The sequence below is a fragment of the Phoca vitulina genome, unplaced genomic scaffold, assembly GCF_004348235.1.
Source record: "Phoca vitulina isolate PV1807 unplaced genomic scaffold, GSC_HSeal_1.0 scaffold48, whole genome shotgun sequence".
Taxonomy (NCBI): Eukaryota; Metazoa; Chordata; class Mammalia; order Carnivora; family Phocidae; genus Phoca; species Phoca vitulina.
The window spans coordinates 4,818,670-4,834,459 of NW_022589751.1; the positions used below are offsets into that span (position 1 = coordinate 4,818,670).

General features: G+C 42.9%; 1 protein-coding gene across 3 annotated transcripts in view; it reads right to left on the reverse strand.

Moving 5' to 3' along the window:
- Positions 1-8,672: 8,672 nt before the first annotated feature.
- Positions 8,673-15,790, reverse strand: part of HTR7 (5-hydroxytryptamine receptor 7) — a 77,493-nt gene continuing 70,375 nt past the window's right edge. Inside the window, exons 3-4 of one of the 3 annotated variants that reach the window (XR_004302689.1) lie at positions 10,307-12,270; positions 8,673-10,022 (exon numbers count right to left, since the gene is read on the reverse strand). The gene's annotated coding sequence lies outside the window, so the exon portion shown is untranslated. Of the gene's footprint in view, positions 10,023-10,127; positions 12,271-15,790 lie in introns of those variants that run through there. The other 2 variants (XR_004302688.1, XM_032432384.1) reach the window with 2 other exon arrangements.

The following is a 15,790-nucleotide window of genomic DNA, read 5'->3' on the forward strand; positions in this document are numbered from 1 at the left end:
GTAATTTTTTTGCAAAGGTAATGGAAATATTTCTTCTACAAATCTGATTAAATGTTCGAGAAAATATAAAACACTAACTTACTTGCAACATGAATTTCTTCTACTCTCTCTCACTCTGTCTGTCTCTCTCACACACATACACACACACACACACACACACACAGATGCCCAATTAAATTTGAATTTCAGCAAACAACAATTTTTTAATATAAATGTTTTCATGGCACATACTGAGACATACTATTTCAGGATATACTTGTACTAAAATAATACAAAACTACCTGTTGTTTATCTGAAATTCAAATTTAACTAGACATCCTGTCTTTTTTTTTTTTTTTACTTTTTTTTTTATTAACATATAATGTATTATTTGTTTCAGGGGTACAGGTCTGTGATTCATCAGTCTTACACAATTCACAGCACTCACCATAGCACATACCCTCCCCAGTGTCCATCACCCAGCCACCCCATCCCTCCACCACCTTCCACTCCAGCAACCCTCAGTTTGTTTCCTGAGATTAAGAGTCTCTTATGGTTTATCTCCCTTTCTGGTTTCATCTTGTTTCATTTTTCCCTCCATTCCCCTATGATCCTCTGTCTTGTTTCTCAAATTCCTCCTATCAGTGAAATCACATGATACTTGTCTTTCTCTGATTGACTTATTTCGCTTAGCATAATACCCTCTAGTTCCATCCACGTCCTTGCAAACGGCAAGATTTCATTTTTTTTGATGGCTGCATAATATTCCATTGTATATATATACCACATCTTCTTTATCCATTCATCTGTTGATGGACATCCAGGCTCTTTCCATAGTTTGGCTACTGTGGGCATTGCTGCTATAAACATTGGGGTGCACATGCCCCTTTGGATCACTACATTTGTATCTTTGGGGTAAATTCCTAGTAGTGCAATTGCTGGGTCACAGGGTAGCTCTATTTTCAACTTTTTGAGGAACCTCCATACTGTTTTCCAGAGTGGCTGCACCAGTTTGCTTTCCCACCAACAGTGTAGGAGAGCTCCCCTTTCTCCACATCCTCGCTAGACATCCTGTCTTTTATCTGAATTTTAAATTCCACCCAAGTTTTTGCCTTTAACAGAAATATGTGCAAGGAAAGACATGAGGCTCTATTGCAGACTCCTAGGCCCTCAATTAAAGCAGACTATGTGGATCCCAAAATATTTTGAATTGTCCCTTTGGGGCACAATACTGTATTAAGATCCTGGGTGGGTAAGAGACCTTTCTTTTGGACAATGGGAGGAAGAGATAGTGAACGAGGAGACGGACACTGCATGTAGCCCTCTGGCAGGTCAAGTTTAGAATGTGGAAATCGATTGTGTTAGCAACCATCCATACTGGGAAAGTTCCAGTATGTGTGTGCACATGACTATGTGTGTACGAAGCGGGGTGGGGGTGGATATTGGCATAGTGCACATACCTTAATTTGAAGGCCAGTATTCTGGGCAGAGTCCCCCAACAGGTCTGCCCTAAATGGTAAGGGGGTTATGGTTGTGCCACAAGAAACCGACCTCTTCAGCTCTCAGGGTAGCCTTACTTTAGAGGCACAGTGATATCTGGCAGAGGGACCCAAGTGAAGAGGGTTGGGAAGCCCCATATAGCAGAAACATGCCCTAATATATATAGGTGGCACTGCATAAATGCTCACAGCAGCATTTTTTATAGTTACAAAACTCTAGACATAAACTAAATGCCCATCAGAGCAAAAATGGAGGAATGCGTCACTGAATATTCAGCTAAACAAGTATTATAGTGCAATTAAAATGGATAAACCTGATCTATAACTTCCAAGATGAAGAGTCTCAAAAAGCTAGCACTGAGAAAAAAGCAGGTTGCAAAAGGATGACAGACACAGTATGGCAAACGTGTAAAATGTACACAGGGAAATTTTAAAAAAACATAACCATCATGTATTAAAAGCAGACAAGCACTGATTAGAAGGATATAGAGCAACTTAAGAAAAGCAGCAATGTCCGCAATAGCCAAACCGTGGAGACAGCCGAGATGCCCTTCAATAGATGAATGGATAAAGAAGATGTGGTCCATATATACAATGGAATATTACTCAGCCATCAGATGAATACCCAACTTTTGCATCAACATGGATGGGACTGGAGGAGATTATGCTAAGTGAAATAAGTCAAGCAGAGAAAGTCAATTATCATATGGTTTCACTTATTTGTGGAACATAAGTAATAGCATGGAGGACATTAGGAGAAGGAAGGGAAAAATGAAGGGGGGGGGAATCGGAGGGAGAGATGAACCGTGAGAGACTATGGTCTCTGAGAAACAGACTGAGGGTTTTAGGGGGGAGGGGGTGGGGGGATGGGTTAGCCTGGTGATGGGTATTAAGGAGGGCACATACTGTATGGAGCACTGGGTGTTGTATGAAAATAATGAAGCGTGGAACACTACATCAAAAACCAGTGATAGGGCGCCTGGGTGGCTCAGTCGGTTAAGCGACTGGCTTCGGCTCAGGTCATGATCCCAGGGTCCTGGGATCGAGTCCCGCATCGGGCTCCCTGCTTTGCGGGGAGCCTGCTTCTCCCTCTCCCACTCCCCCTGCTTGTGTTCCCTCTCTCGCTGTGTCTCTCTCTGTCAAATAAATAAATAAAATCTTAAAAAAAAAAAAAACAACCAATGATGTATTGTATGGTGACTAACATAACATAATAAAATTAAATTAAAAAAAAAAAAGAAAAGTGCCTGTGTGCCTCCTTCATTGTCTAGGATGACAATGAATGGGATGGAGGAAGAGGAGTAAGAGCAAAGGCAGAGGAGGGCATTCATGCAGGGGTGAGTCAGGCTCCGTTCTGCCTTCTTTACACTGTCACTCATTCACACCTTTCAACAACCACGGAAGGTATTGGATAGTATGATCCCCATTTTACAGAGGAAGCGACTGATGCACAGAAACACAGAGATTAGACAACCTGCCCAGGATCAGACACCTCTAATAAAGGGTACAAAAGGGGTCCTTAATTATTAGTTTTTTTTTATTAACAAGGACTTGAAAATGTGACAAAATGACATTATAGATGAATGGGTGTTTATTATACTTCATTTTTTTCCACTTTTTTTAAATATCAAATTTCAAAGCTCTGCTTTATTTTTTCAGAAGCTCAGACTTATCTAATAAGATCATTCTAAAACTCTGCTTATGAATTCTTTTCATGAAAACGTAAGTCTTTTTCTCATCTGTCCTCACCAATGGTAGATAAACTACATAAATGAGTGTCCTTTTTATTTTTGTGTGGTGAGATGGAAGTGAAGACATTCTATCTCAGTCTAAATTACATAGTATGGCCATAAACTTGCACGCCCCACTACAGTTTATGTTTTAATATTTAATATTTAAGGGATGGTTTCCATCCAAAAAATCTGTGCTTTGCATGATCCAAATGGATGAATGGGAATTAGGCCCAATTTTCTCTTAATTGATTAAATTAACTAGATCTTTTATTTATTTATCTTTTTTGCAGATAAGTTAAAAGCCAATATTTAAAAGCTTGCTGCAATTAAATTACTAAGAGCCAGGAGAATAAGCAGTATAAAGAGTAATCTTTGATTCATGCACCCAGAATAGTTTCGGGTGGTAGTTTTATCTCCACTTCCAAAATATATTCTAACATTTCAGAGCCATCGATGAGGAAATTGATGGAAAAATGGGGACGACAGTAAACATTCTCCCTGGAATTTTTCTCTTCCGGCGGAAGAGCACCCAAAGCTCTCTCACAGGAGCACATCTCCACAGAGACCAGGATGGGGGCAACTGGCCAAACATCCCTGACACATCTCAGCTGTTACTTAATTACCCTCATTTATTTTCGCTTTCAAAAGCTAGTAGCTGTTGGGGCGCCTGGCTGGCTGGTTCAGTGGGTGGAGTGTGCGGCTCTTAATCTCGGGGTTGTAAATTCTAGCCCCAGGTTGGGTGTAGAGATTGCTTAAAAAAAAAAAAAAAATCTTAAAAAAAATTAATTAATTAAATTAAATTAAAAGCGAGTTGTTGGCTCCATTGTGAGCAGGAGGAAAGACCTGGCCCCAATCACATAGATGGATCTGGATAACAGCATGCTTTCAGCTTGCAGGGGCCCCGGGGCCGGGCGGGGGGAGGGTGTCTGTAAGTAACTAAACAGCTGTAGGATTGTGAATCCTAGACAATGAAGGAGGCACACAGGTATGATTGAGCTGCTATTGCCCCCCCACCAACTTGTCACACTGTCTGAAATTCCTATCCACACTCTCTCAGCTTCGGACATTGATCCAAGGGATTGCTTGTCTCAATGTAACTATGTACCTTGTACGTACGAAGGGGACACTGGATTAGTGTGTTAGATTAACTGGCTGACAGTTTAGAGACAGCAAAAGATAAGAGAGTGGGGCACAGAAGAGAGAAGTTCTAATGAGAATATAGAAAGGCACACGCTATAGGAGCAATAGCAATGAGGGCAGCATATTCGGGCTCCTCAGAGAAACAGAACCAGTAGCTTATTTTATATATATTACACGTAGGTTATTGATATATATAGCCCATGTATATCTTTATATAAATGTAAACCAATATTCTATTGATATAGTTATACATACATGCATGTAATCTACATAGGGAGTTTTATATATATAGGGAGAGATTTATTATAAAGACTTGCTCACGTGATTATGGAGGCTGAGAAGTCCCACGACGTGCTGTCTGCAAGCTGGAGACCCAGAAAAGCTGATGGTATAGTTCGTTCCAAGTCCAAAGGCCTGAGAATCAGAAGGCTGGGGTTCCCAGTCCAAGGACAGGAGAAAACCAATGTTCCGGCTCAGCTAGTCAGGCAGAGAGTTAATTCTCCCACTCTCCAATTTTTTTGTTCTATTCAGACCCTCAAGGCATTGGACGTAGCCCACCCACACTGGGGAGGGTGATCTGCTTTACTCAGTCTATGGATTCAAATGCTAATTTCATCCAGAAACACCCTCACATACACACCCAGAAATCATGTTTAGCCAAATCTCTGGGCACACTGATCCAGTCAAATTAACACACAAAATTAACCATCACAGGCAGGCTGCAATAGAATTGCAAACCGGGAGAAAACACTGAGATGCTAGGTACCGGGATATGGAGGAATCCAAGAATAGGATTAGGAAGTAGGAATCACAACCTTTGCCTTCTTCACATTATCCAGGCTTTAACCTTGAACAACTACTGTGAGGAATTCAGTGACCCAGGAGTCTCTGAGAGTTCAGATGCATACTTCCAGACCCACAAAACCAGTTGGTATCACTGAGATGCATTTTGTGGGATGGAAGGGAGGATGTAAGAAAAAGTACACATCAGCCGGAGGGCTGTTCTGCTACTTACAGATTAATGTCCTTGAATTCCATACACATCAGGTTCCTCATAAAATGGAGATAACAACCCCTTCTTAGGGCTGTTGTGAGGATTATCAGAATGACTGATGAGTAAGAAACACTCAACCTATGTGAGCTGTATTAATCACTGCCATCATACACACACACAATAGTAAAAGCATAGACCTTGGCCAAGGTCAACATCTCATTCTCAGTGGCTAATATCCAACACATATTTTCAAAGATCTAGTGTTTGCTTTGTTGACAAACATCTGATCAGCTGCTTGGCATGGGGACAGAAAGGTGAGGCATTGATTCTCAGCTGACCTTGTGCTAGCACCAATATTAATTAGTCAAAGCCAGGAGTTACTCAATAATGTAGGAATTAGCCAGGTCTGCACTTAAAACCAAAATCCGTACGTCCTTACATATAATTGAAAACGATCTAAGGTGATCTGGGCGTTATTTCCTTCCACAAAACCGCTGGATTTTTGGTGCAGGAACTGAGTACTAAAGGCTATGTGAGAGAATTTGTGAGCATCTTGTGTATTTCCCTGACAAGATGCTAGAACTGTATACAAATGATTTAGATATTATTATTTCATATTCATTGTGCTTTTCCACTCCAACTGCACACAGGATCAGCTACACGATTCAGTCTGCCAGCATGTTTGGGAATAGCAATTCTCAACACTTGGAACCCAACTCAGCTGTACCAGAATCACCTGGTAGGCTGGCTAACAGCCCTCTTCACCCGCCACTGCACCGCATGACATAATGAGTCAGAGTTTCTGAAAATGGGGCCCAGGAGTTTTCATGTTTAACAAGCTCCCTAGGTGCGCCTGGCTGGCTCAGTCAGGCAACTGAGCGACTCCTAATTTTGGGGTTGTGCGTTCAAGCCCCACGTTAGATATAGAGCTTCCTTTAAAAAAATCCTTAAGAAAAACAAGCTCCCTAGATCATTTTTAGTCAGAGTGAAGTTTAGAACACGCTGGGTTTAAGACAGGAGGCAGAGTGGTCACTTGATATTAACCTTCACCTTTCCTGTATCACAAATGTTCATCTTCAAACTATTGTTGACACTGTCAGACTTTAGTCTCTTTCTTTGCCCTATGTAAGCACAATTTGGTTAATATAATCATTCTAAAAATTAAATACCTTTCCGTGCCTTCAGGTCAGCATTCTGGATTCAATTTAATGGTGGATAATTAAAGAGGAGAAACACGGGGGGAAAGCTGGGTTGCTTGCAGGCTCTGCTGGTGACTGCAGGCCACTCCTCTGCATCGCTCCTAACCCCGGTGTAGTCTTCCTCCGCCCCCCAGAACAGCCTCCCTGCCTCTCGCACACACAGCACGCAGTGTCCTGCATGTGTCATGCTTGTGCTGGTCATTTCTCAGTCCAGGAACTGCTTGGTTTTCCCTAACTGTACACTTACAGGGCACAATGGCCAGGGCTCGTGATTTTTTTCTTTTTCTCCATGTTAGGTTTGCTCTGACCATGTTTACTGAACTGTAGTTTTATGTCTACTGAACCTAATAAGAAAAAACTGAACTTCTATTTTGAATTTTGACCTCACTTTTCTTCTAATTCGTTTTATTTTATTTTGCAAATGCACAGCTACACGACAGGTTTTCTTAAAACTTCTTCACCAAAGATAGCATGGCTTTCCACCACTCTTCTTTAAAAAAAGTCAGACGTGGGCGCCTGGGTGGCTCAGTTGGTTAAGCGACTGCCTTCGGCTCAGGTCATGATCCTGGAGTCCCTGGATCGAGTCCCGCATCGGGCTCCCTGCTCAGCAGGGAGTCTGCTTCTCCCTCTGACCCTCCCCCCTCTCATGTACTCACTCTCTCTCATTCTCTCTCTCTCAAATAAATAAATAAAATCTTTAAAAAAAAAAAAAAAAAAAAAAAAAGTCAGACGAAACACAGCTCTACTTCAGCTTGTTCTCACCTGAACAGTAGGGGGTTATTCTAGATCATCCATGAGATTCTACAATTCTCTGTGGATACAGTTATATCTTTTTCCTACAGGTGACAAACTTTTATGTTCACAGCAGACTTTCTGCTGTCTTGTCATTGCTCTGCACCATCTCTCCCACTATGAGACTGTGTGGATTTAAAGAATAAAGAGCGTTTTAATAAGAGCCCAATCAAAATGTAATTAAGAAAGGTAATTTGGCACCATTAAAAATATTACATAATATACATCAAAGATAAAGTCTAGATATTTCTTACCATATGCTACTTCGGATTATCAGTCCTCTCCGCCACTGAGATTTAAATGTTCACATTAATATTTTGAAGTGTGCACTTCTTTCTGAACCTCTTTGTATTTGCCTTATCATAACACATCTCACACTGGATTAGAATCGTTTGTGTAACATTCAGCTTCCTTGCTAGATTTTTAGCTTCACAAGAATGGAGATCACTTCTGTCTTACTCACCACTAGGTTCTAGTGCTCAGACTCTGACATATTAATAAATATGTACTGGAATAAATGAGTGGAAGAATGAATGAATGAATTTCTTAGAGGAAGAACCATGCATTAGACTTTCATTTCTTTACAGCCTCTTGAATATTTCTTGTCCATTACTTTCCTTTTGTTCTATAATCTCTGAGCACAAATTTTATAGTTTGAATAGAATCTAAGATTTCATGTGTGTTCAGAGAGCCATACTTACAATATGTCTTAATTCCCTCCACTCGGCATGTGTTAATGCCAAATACCCAACATAATTGTTATCTGCAAGCCTACTTCCAATGGCTGTCAGCCTCTCATTTTCTGCTCCTGATCAGCATAGTAAATTTTGCTTTTACATTTTTTATTGATGATCACATCACATCTCTGTTGCTTGGACTGCATAAGCAATTTTTTTTTTTAAATTATTTAGCCAACAGGAGCTTAAAAAGCAAAGTTTTTTAAGTTAAGAAATTACTTTTCTTCTCCAGAGAAGATGTAGACAAAACACATTTAAAGAGAGATCTAGTTCGGGGCGCCTGGGTAGCTCAGTCGTTAAGCATATGCCTCCGGCTCAGGTCATGGTCCCAGGGTCCTGGGATCGAGCCCCGCATCGGGCTCCCTGCTCAGCGGGAAGCCTGCTTCTCCCTCTCCCACTCCCCCTGCATGTGTTCCTGCTCTCACTCTCTTTCTCTCTCTCTCTGTCAAATAAATAAATAGAAAAAAGTCTTAAAGAGAGATCTAGTTAAATAAACTTTTGTCTCTGGGAATTGGATCCCCCAAGTTGATTCTCAAGGTCTGCCTGCTTCACACCAAATGTCTGACCAGGTTTTCCTTTTTGTGATCTACACTGCTTGGACTAAGGAAGGAATGACATCACAACATGCATTTCTCCCAGTGCTTCCTAAATGCACTGACCCCTTGAAAGTTTCAGAATGGCTTCTTTGTGGGCTGGGAGGGACCATCTGGCTAGCTGTAGATAAACAAGTTTCAACATATGGGCCATAACACATACACGGCTCTGCTCTACTAGTGCAGAGAATTAAGAAAAGGTTGCTCTCTTGATATGAGAAGCTCATGCAAAAGCAGGAGCACCCTGTCGTGGAGGGCCTGCCCTACACTGCACACAGGAGAGCTTAATTCCAGCCCCTTCTGTCTCACCCACTGAACATGTCACTTGATCACAGCAAGTCTCCTCGATTGTCTCATCTGAAAATTAACAAGGATGTCAAGTAAACTCTGGCCTTCCTCTTTCCCTCTCCCTCCTTCCTTCTCTCCCTCTTTTTTTTCTTCGTTCCTTCCCATTAAGAAATATTTTTTACATGCCTCCTACATATGTTGCAAGCACAGTGCAAAGTGCTGGGCATACTGATGAGGGAAACAGACCCGGCCCCCGCCCCTGAAGAATTACTAAACTATGATGGACACATGCATTAAATAAATCATTGAAAACATGAAGAATATTCCAGACAGAGGGTAGAAAGCATGTGTGTAGGTCCTGAGATGGGAAGCATAGACTGTTGACAAAATGCAGGATTTTGTAAATATTTCTATCCCTTAAATAGAGGACTCAGTTGAAAGTCAAAATGCTGCAAGGAAAATGCCTGCCACCTCCAGATGGCAATTCAAGCAATCATTATATTTGCATAAACTACCTGGAAAATTGTCTGCATCTTCTATTCATATCATTGATATTATGCCTATAATCAATGAATCTAATAAAACTGCATGAAAATAGGATCATCGAAAACATATACAAGCAACTCAGGCACATGACACTGTGGCAAAGGCTTTAAGAATGATGAAACGGTTTCCAGAAAACCCAGGAACTCTGCGCGCCCCTGCTTAATAGTAACATAATAAAACCAAACACTAAGGTAACTGTCATTAAGTGACAGCGTGCACGTGCTCCTTCCTAAGCACCATTTCCCAATACCCAGCCTTGCAGGCTGACAGCTGACACCCCTGAGTGAGATGAGAGATGAGTCATCGCAGCCATTGCTGAACACTCATAAAATATGTGTGAAGTGTTTCTTTCAGTGATTTCCCCAATTCTGGGTTAAAACAAAAGCTGTACCTTTGGCACAAATTATGTCATGTGTGAAGTAGTATAAATCGTTTGAGATTTCTCTCATTCTCTCTCAGTTTGTACTCTCTCCTTTCATTCGGCAGCTCTGCTGGTCACGCACAGCGCACACCGTCCCGCCCCTGCAACCAGAAGAAGGCAGAGAGTTCAGTGACCAGGCGTTCGAGTCCGGCATGATAAAGAGCCAATGTGAATAACTAAGGTCATGATAAAAAAATTAAACAAACCCATTTAAAAACGTGAAGCAATCCAATCAACCACAATGCCTCGCCTTCTACTACGGGAAAGACACAGGGCATTCCCTACACACTGCCGCAGCATTCACTGTATGATACGGCGAGCATTTCTGAGAAATGTCTGCCTTCTCTCTGACGGCACACTCCTTCAAAGTAAGGACTTGCTTTACCCATCTTTGTTCCCTCGATGTCCACAGTGCCGAATGTGGCAGAAGCCCAATAAATGCCCGCTAATCAAGTCAAGGAATGAACAGTCAATTCTTAAAAAAAAGAAAAAAAAAGTTATGAGCTGGATAAATCCTCACAGTGAAATGCAGTGAATTATAGATGGTCTTAACTACCTGTTAGGATTTTAGCAAAAATTACAAAACGTGGCCTTCTGCTATTCTACATAGAGCAATATTCATGACAGCAGACCTTCAATTAAAAATCATTACTTAAGTTGCTTTATTACAGCTACAAATAAACTTTATTTGATGTAATGTAATAAAACATTTTTCAAATGTAACAACATTTATCTGACCAGAATTAATCATTTAAATTATGAATATAAGTATATACAGTCACTTTAGCAAATCCATGGTTCAGGAATTTGTACAAGCTTTGTTTGAGAGGACAGCGCCCACCTCCCCTCCAGACCCTTCCTTGTGTCTGGTGAGATGCAAGGTCAGTGAAAGCAGAAGAAATCCATAATCCACGTTGGAATTCCACATTCTCCTGGAAGAGAACAGCTACATTTCTTATAGGAAAATAATTTTCTCTGTCAGTTCTCTTTTATCAAACGAAGCTTTGCGTTCACTTTCTCCCCTTGGAGGTGCTCTTCCAATCCACCATCTTCCTGTCTCATTACATATTACTTGTACCTTAAAAACAAAAAATACTATCTGCAAAGGGGCCTCGTCTGGTTCCTTACCTGCCCTATTGTCTACTACCCTGGGGAAGGAGAGGGAAGAAGAACGGAATTGGCCAGGCACACATTTGATTTAGGTTACAGAGAACACGAAAACAAATCCTCCTGAAGGAAGAGAATAGTGTTCTGAGTGTTTCCCAGTAGCGGCCCAGGCGACCTCCGAGTCACACAAATCCCTTCAATACAACACTGCCCAAGAATTAACACGCTGACGCTCTGTCTCTGAAAGCATCACAACCTTCCACGGAAACCCCCTTATTTCGACACTTCCTCCCCAAAGACACACGGTTGTCACCCAGCCCGGGAGCCCGCTGCATCTGTGTGAACATGATCATCATGCCAAAAGTTCTGTGCCCACAACCATGCCGGTTTACAGCCCAGTTCGGTGGCGCTCGCTCTTCATCCAGGTACAAAGCCTCACCGAAGGAACACCCCTCATCTCTCAGGACCCTTCAGAAGAAGTGTGAGTGCAAGAAAAAGCTTTATTCAGGTTTTCTGTTTCTCTCCATCCTGAGATCTGTTCCTGAGTTATACCATAACGATACATGAGTTCACAAAGATAAGTACATTGGTGGGGAAGTCACAGGGACCCTGCAAAGAAGCGAAACTATTTGACAGAAGCTTTAACCAGACACTGCTCTGGGACATCATTTGTATTAGCTGATGACGGGATTCTGTTTTCTAACACGGACATGCAACATATTCAACACTACGCTTAACCACAGTTTGCTTGGAAAAACACCCTTCTGTCCTGCCACAAAATACATTCTGTCTTGTGAATGATTCCTGAATATTCACCACAATGCCTAGACTTGGAAGCATGGGAAGTGTGCATTGGAACTTTCTTCCATTTGTAGGGGCTTGGACATACACAAAGCACCAGAAACGGTTTCCTTTCTGGGACTCAGTTCTGTCTGTGTGCGTACTGCTGAGCTGATCTGGCTGTCTTAAACGGAAAACTATTTTCCCTGGCACACAACAGCACTGATCCACAGAAAAAGATGAGAGGTCACCATCTCCCTCACAATATGCTTTGTACAACAGATCACCCTGCTTGTCACGTCTCAGCCACCCCGGGAAAGGACAAGCCGCGCTCCATTCTGTGGCCTCAGCAAATGGTTGAGTTCTGTTGCCACCTCTGTCTTGCCTTGTTGATTTCATTTCCATTATTCCACTTTTGATCATGAATCATGACTTTTTTTTCTACAGTAGTCAGAGTTTTGTCTATAAAGAGAGAGAGAGAGAGAGAAAGAGAGAGAGAGAGAGAAGACAAGAAAATGATTTAGCAGAACCGTAAATGTGAGTTTTCATTTCGTGGTGGGTGGATTTAATTTTTACAGCATTCAGTCACTTGAATCATTTGTGGCTTCTAAGGGGTTATATGAGCTCTCTAAAAGGAAAGAAAGAGTGCTATAGCTCTTTTCATAAATTTTATCATGTCTCTAAGTTGCCAGGGCCTTAATATATTTGCAAATCAGCCCCAGATAACTCATTTAGAAATTCACTTTTATAATACAGCTGTAGCCAAAAAAGGCTCCACTCTCAAAAATCCTTGCAAAATACTACTGCCCTTGCCCCATGTGAAAAGAATAACGATGACTACTCCTGAGAAGTGTTCTTCCCTTCAAGCCTAGGAGGGTGCATCATAGAAAGACATGTGTGCAAAGACCAGAAAACCCCATCTCCCTCCCTTCCTTCCCTCCCACACTCACAGAAGCGGCATGAGTCATGGAGAACTCTTGGCCAACAGTTGAGGGAAAGTCTCTTTCTCCTTGGTGTAGAGCCACATTCCCTCCAGATCCAGTCCCCTAACTCTGAACCTTCATAGGACTCCACTTACCAAACACTATCCACGAGCTTGAGACCTAGGTCTGTTGAGGTTCCAGGGCCTGGCACCGCGCCCCCAGGCTCTGCTTCCCCATCCCAACAACAGTCCTACTCTCACTTGGCTCTCAAGATTGGATAGAGGGGTTCTCCTGGTGCCAGGATCAGTTTCTCCATAAGACACCATCTCTTGCTTTGTCTGTGACCTCACAGGATTGTGCCTAAAGCGAAGCACCACACTGCAGCTCAAACCCACAGCTCCAAGCTCCTGGTTTGTGGGAGCGGGCACCGGAAACAGCTGTGTCCCTGATGATGCTCCCCACCTATTCTTAGCCTGGGGCCTCCAACTATCTCAGCACAGAGGAGAGACTGCTCTTCTCTGCAGCTCAGCCCCGCTCTGCTCACATTGGTTCATGGAATGGACTGAACCCCTCCAGGCCTCAAGGGGCAGCACCATCTCCCCGGCCCCCCTGCCTTCACCCCCCACCTGCGAGTACACTACCAAACATTCAGACATCGTTGGCTCTTTCCTGGTCTCAATGCTACCCTCCTCATGTGGGCCCTCACGGCAGGAGACCTCATCTTCATATTGGTCTCTTAACCCATCTCCTTTCTCCCATTGTGAACCCCTGTCTACACCACTGCCCTGGTTTCACTCCTACTCAAAATGCTTCATCTCTCCCCCAACCCCCAACCCACACTGCCCACCTGGCCCTCCGCACTGACTCTACTCAACCCAGCTTCCAGGTGCTGCTGAAGACCTGCCCCAGGTTCTTTATCTGCTTCCAACCGCATCTGTGCCCCTCTGTCCATGCTGTCCCATCTGCCCTGAGGAGGCCCAACTCCACTTCCGCCCCTGCCATCCCTCCTTGTTAAATTCAAGGCCCACTCCAAATATCACCTCCTTCCTGATTTCCACCATGGATAGTTTTTTTCCTAAGACATTCCCCCAAGCCTTATTTTTCTCATATTCCTATCCGTACTGCTTGATTTTTATTTTAAAAGATTTTATTTATTTATTTGAGAGAGTGCATGAGCACCAGTGGGGGGGGGGGGGGGGGGGGGGAGAGGGGGAGAGAGAGAGAGAGAGAGAGAGAGAATCTCCAGCAGACTCAAACCTGAGCAGGGAGCCCGACACAGGGCTCCATCCCAGGACCCTGACATCATGACCTGAGCTGAAGGAAGATGCTTAATCGAGCCACCCAGGCACCCCTGTTACTGCTTGATTTTATTTGGTGTTATGTGTATCTACTCAGAAAACAACAACAAAAAAATATGTTCGAAAAAGCAAGAGAGGCCAATTGCCTGCCTATTTTAAAGAGATACTACAAAGTTAGAATGCAGACAATGGCAAAGCAAACAAGCTGTGGTTATTACTAATTGATGATTTAATAAAAACAAAGTGTTGAATTACATCTAGTTAATGATGAGGAAAATATTGTCGGGGGGTGGGGGTGGGGAGTGGAATCCATGAAATACCAACCGTGTTATTTGTTTCTGCCTTTAAGGCAACGTCCCGGCACAGATACCCAGAGCTTCAGGGCCTTGGTGCTTCCTCCCAGTTTCCACTAGGACCCATTTCCTTTTAATTTTTTTTTTTTTTTTTTAACCACAGGTTTCCATAAAGAAAAGGTAGAATCACCCTGAACTCCAAAGCTACAGCACAAAGCCTGGAGCAGCGGATTGACAGAACTCATAAAAGGAAGCCAAGGTCACTCTGCTACCACTCACCACTGCAATCAGCCGGGATTATGAGAGGCTTTGTGAAGAGAAAGGCAATATGATCACCAAGGAGAAGAAGGGAGAGGCGAAGGGAGAGCTACTTCAAAACAATTTCATGGAATTCTTCTATATGGAAGTATTTTAAAAACGGCTTCTCTTTTTTTCTTTTTTAAAAGATTTTATTTATTTATTTAAGAGAGAGAGAGAGAGAGAGAACGAGCGGGGAGAGGGGCAGTGGGAGAGGGAGGAGCAGACTCCCCGCTGAGCAGGGAGCCCGACGCGGGACTCGATCCCAGGGCCCCAGGATCATGACCTGAGCCGAAGGCAGACGCCTAACCGACTGAGCCACCCAGGCGCCCCCAAAACTGCTTTTCTATATTGTTCACAATAACAGTGTCAAAGAACAAAAATCACAATGTGACACTTAAAAACAATTTATGGCAATCAAAAGCAACTCCATAAATGAGGCTGTCAAATTAAAAAGAAAAGCACAAGAATCCCTGCTTGTATCACATTATCACACTTGGTTTTGTATTACCAGATTTGGATACTTGTGAAAAGGTGAAAGAGGTTATAAATTAGAACTGAATTAAAATTACCAGGGAAGCATACATACCCTTTTCTCTCTATCTACTGCCTACCCAAGCACCTGTTGGACTCCTGAGTCTCTCACTATGCTGATCAAGAAAATGGGAAGAAATGGGTGGATATTTGGAAGTAGAAATACACGGTCTAGTAGAGCATTTACATGGAAAAGAAAGAAAACTATTATGTAGGAGGGAAAAATAGAGCCAAGAAGGCAGAGTTAGGGGCGTAAGTGAACAAGATTAGAACCCAAGCAGCCAGAGAGGGAGGAAAGGGCTGGAGAGACTGGAGGGAGGAACCTCGAGTCTGTAGGCTGGCCAAGAAGTGTAGGCGCTGAAGAGACAGGTCGGGGGGACAAAGGATCCTGTGAAGGTTTGCTGTGAGCTATGGATTAGACACCAGTCAATCTTCCAGAGCCTCCAGGAGAGTTAGGAGTTGTTCGGGTCATCCAGCTGGTATGTACCGGAATGCAAGTACAGGATATTCTGATTACTAGTCTCTCACTAACCACGACTGCCACATCTTTCCCCACCCCAGCCCACTGGGACTGTGAGCTTCCAGAAACAAGGACTGTCACCTACCTATTCATATTTCCACCCCTCGACATGCCTGG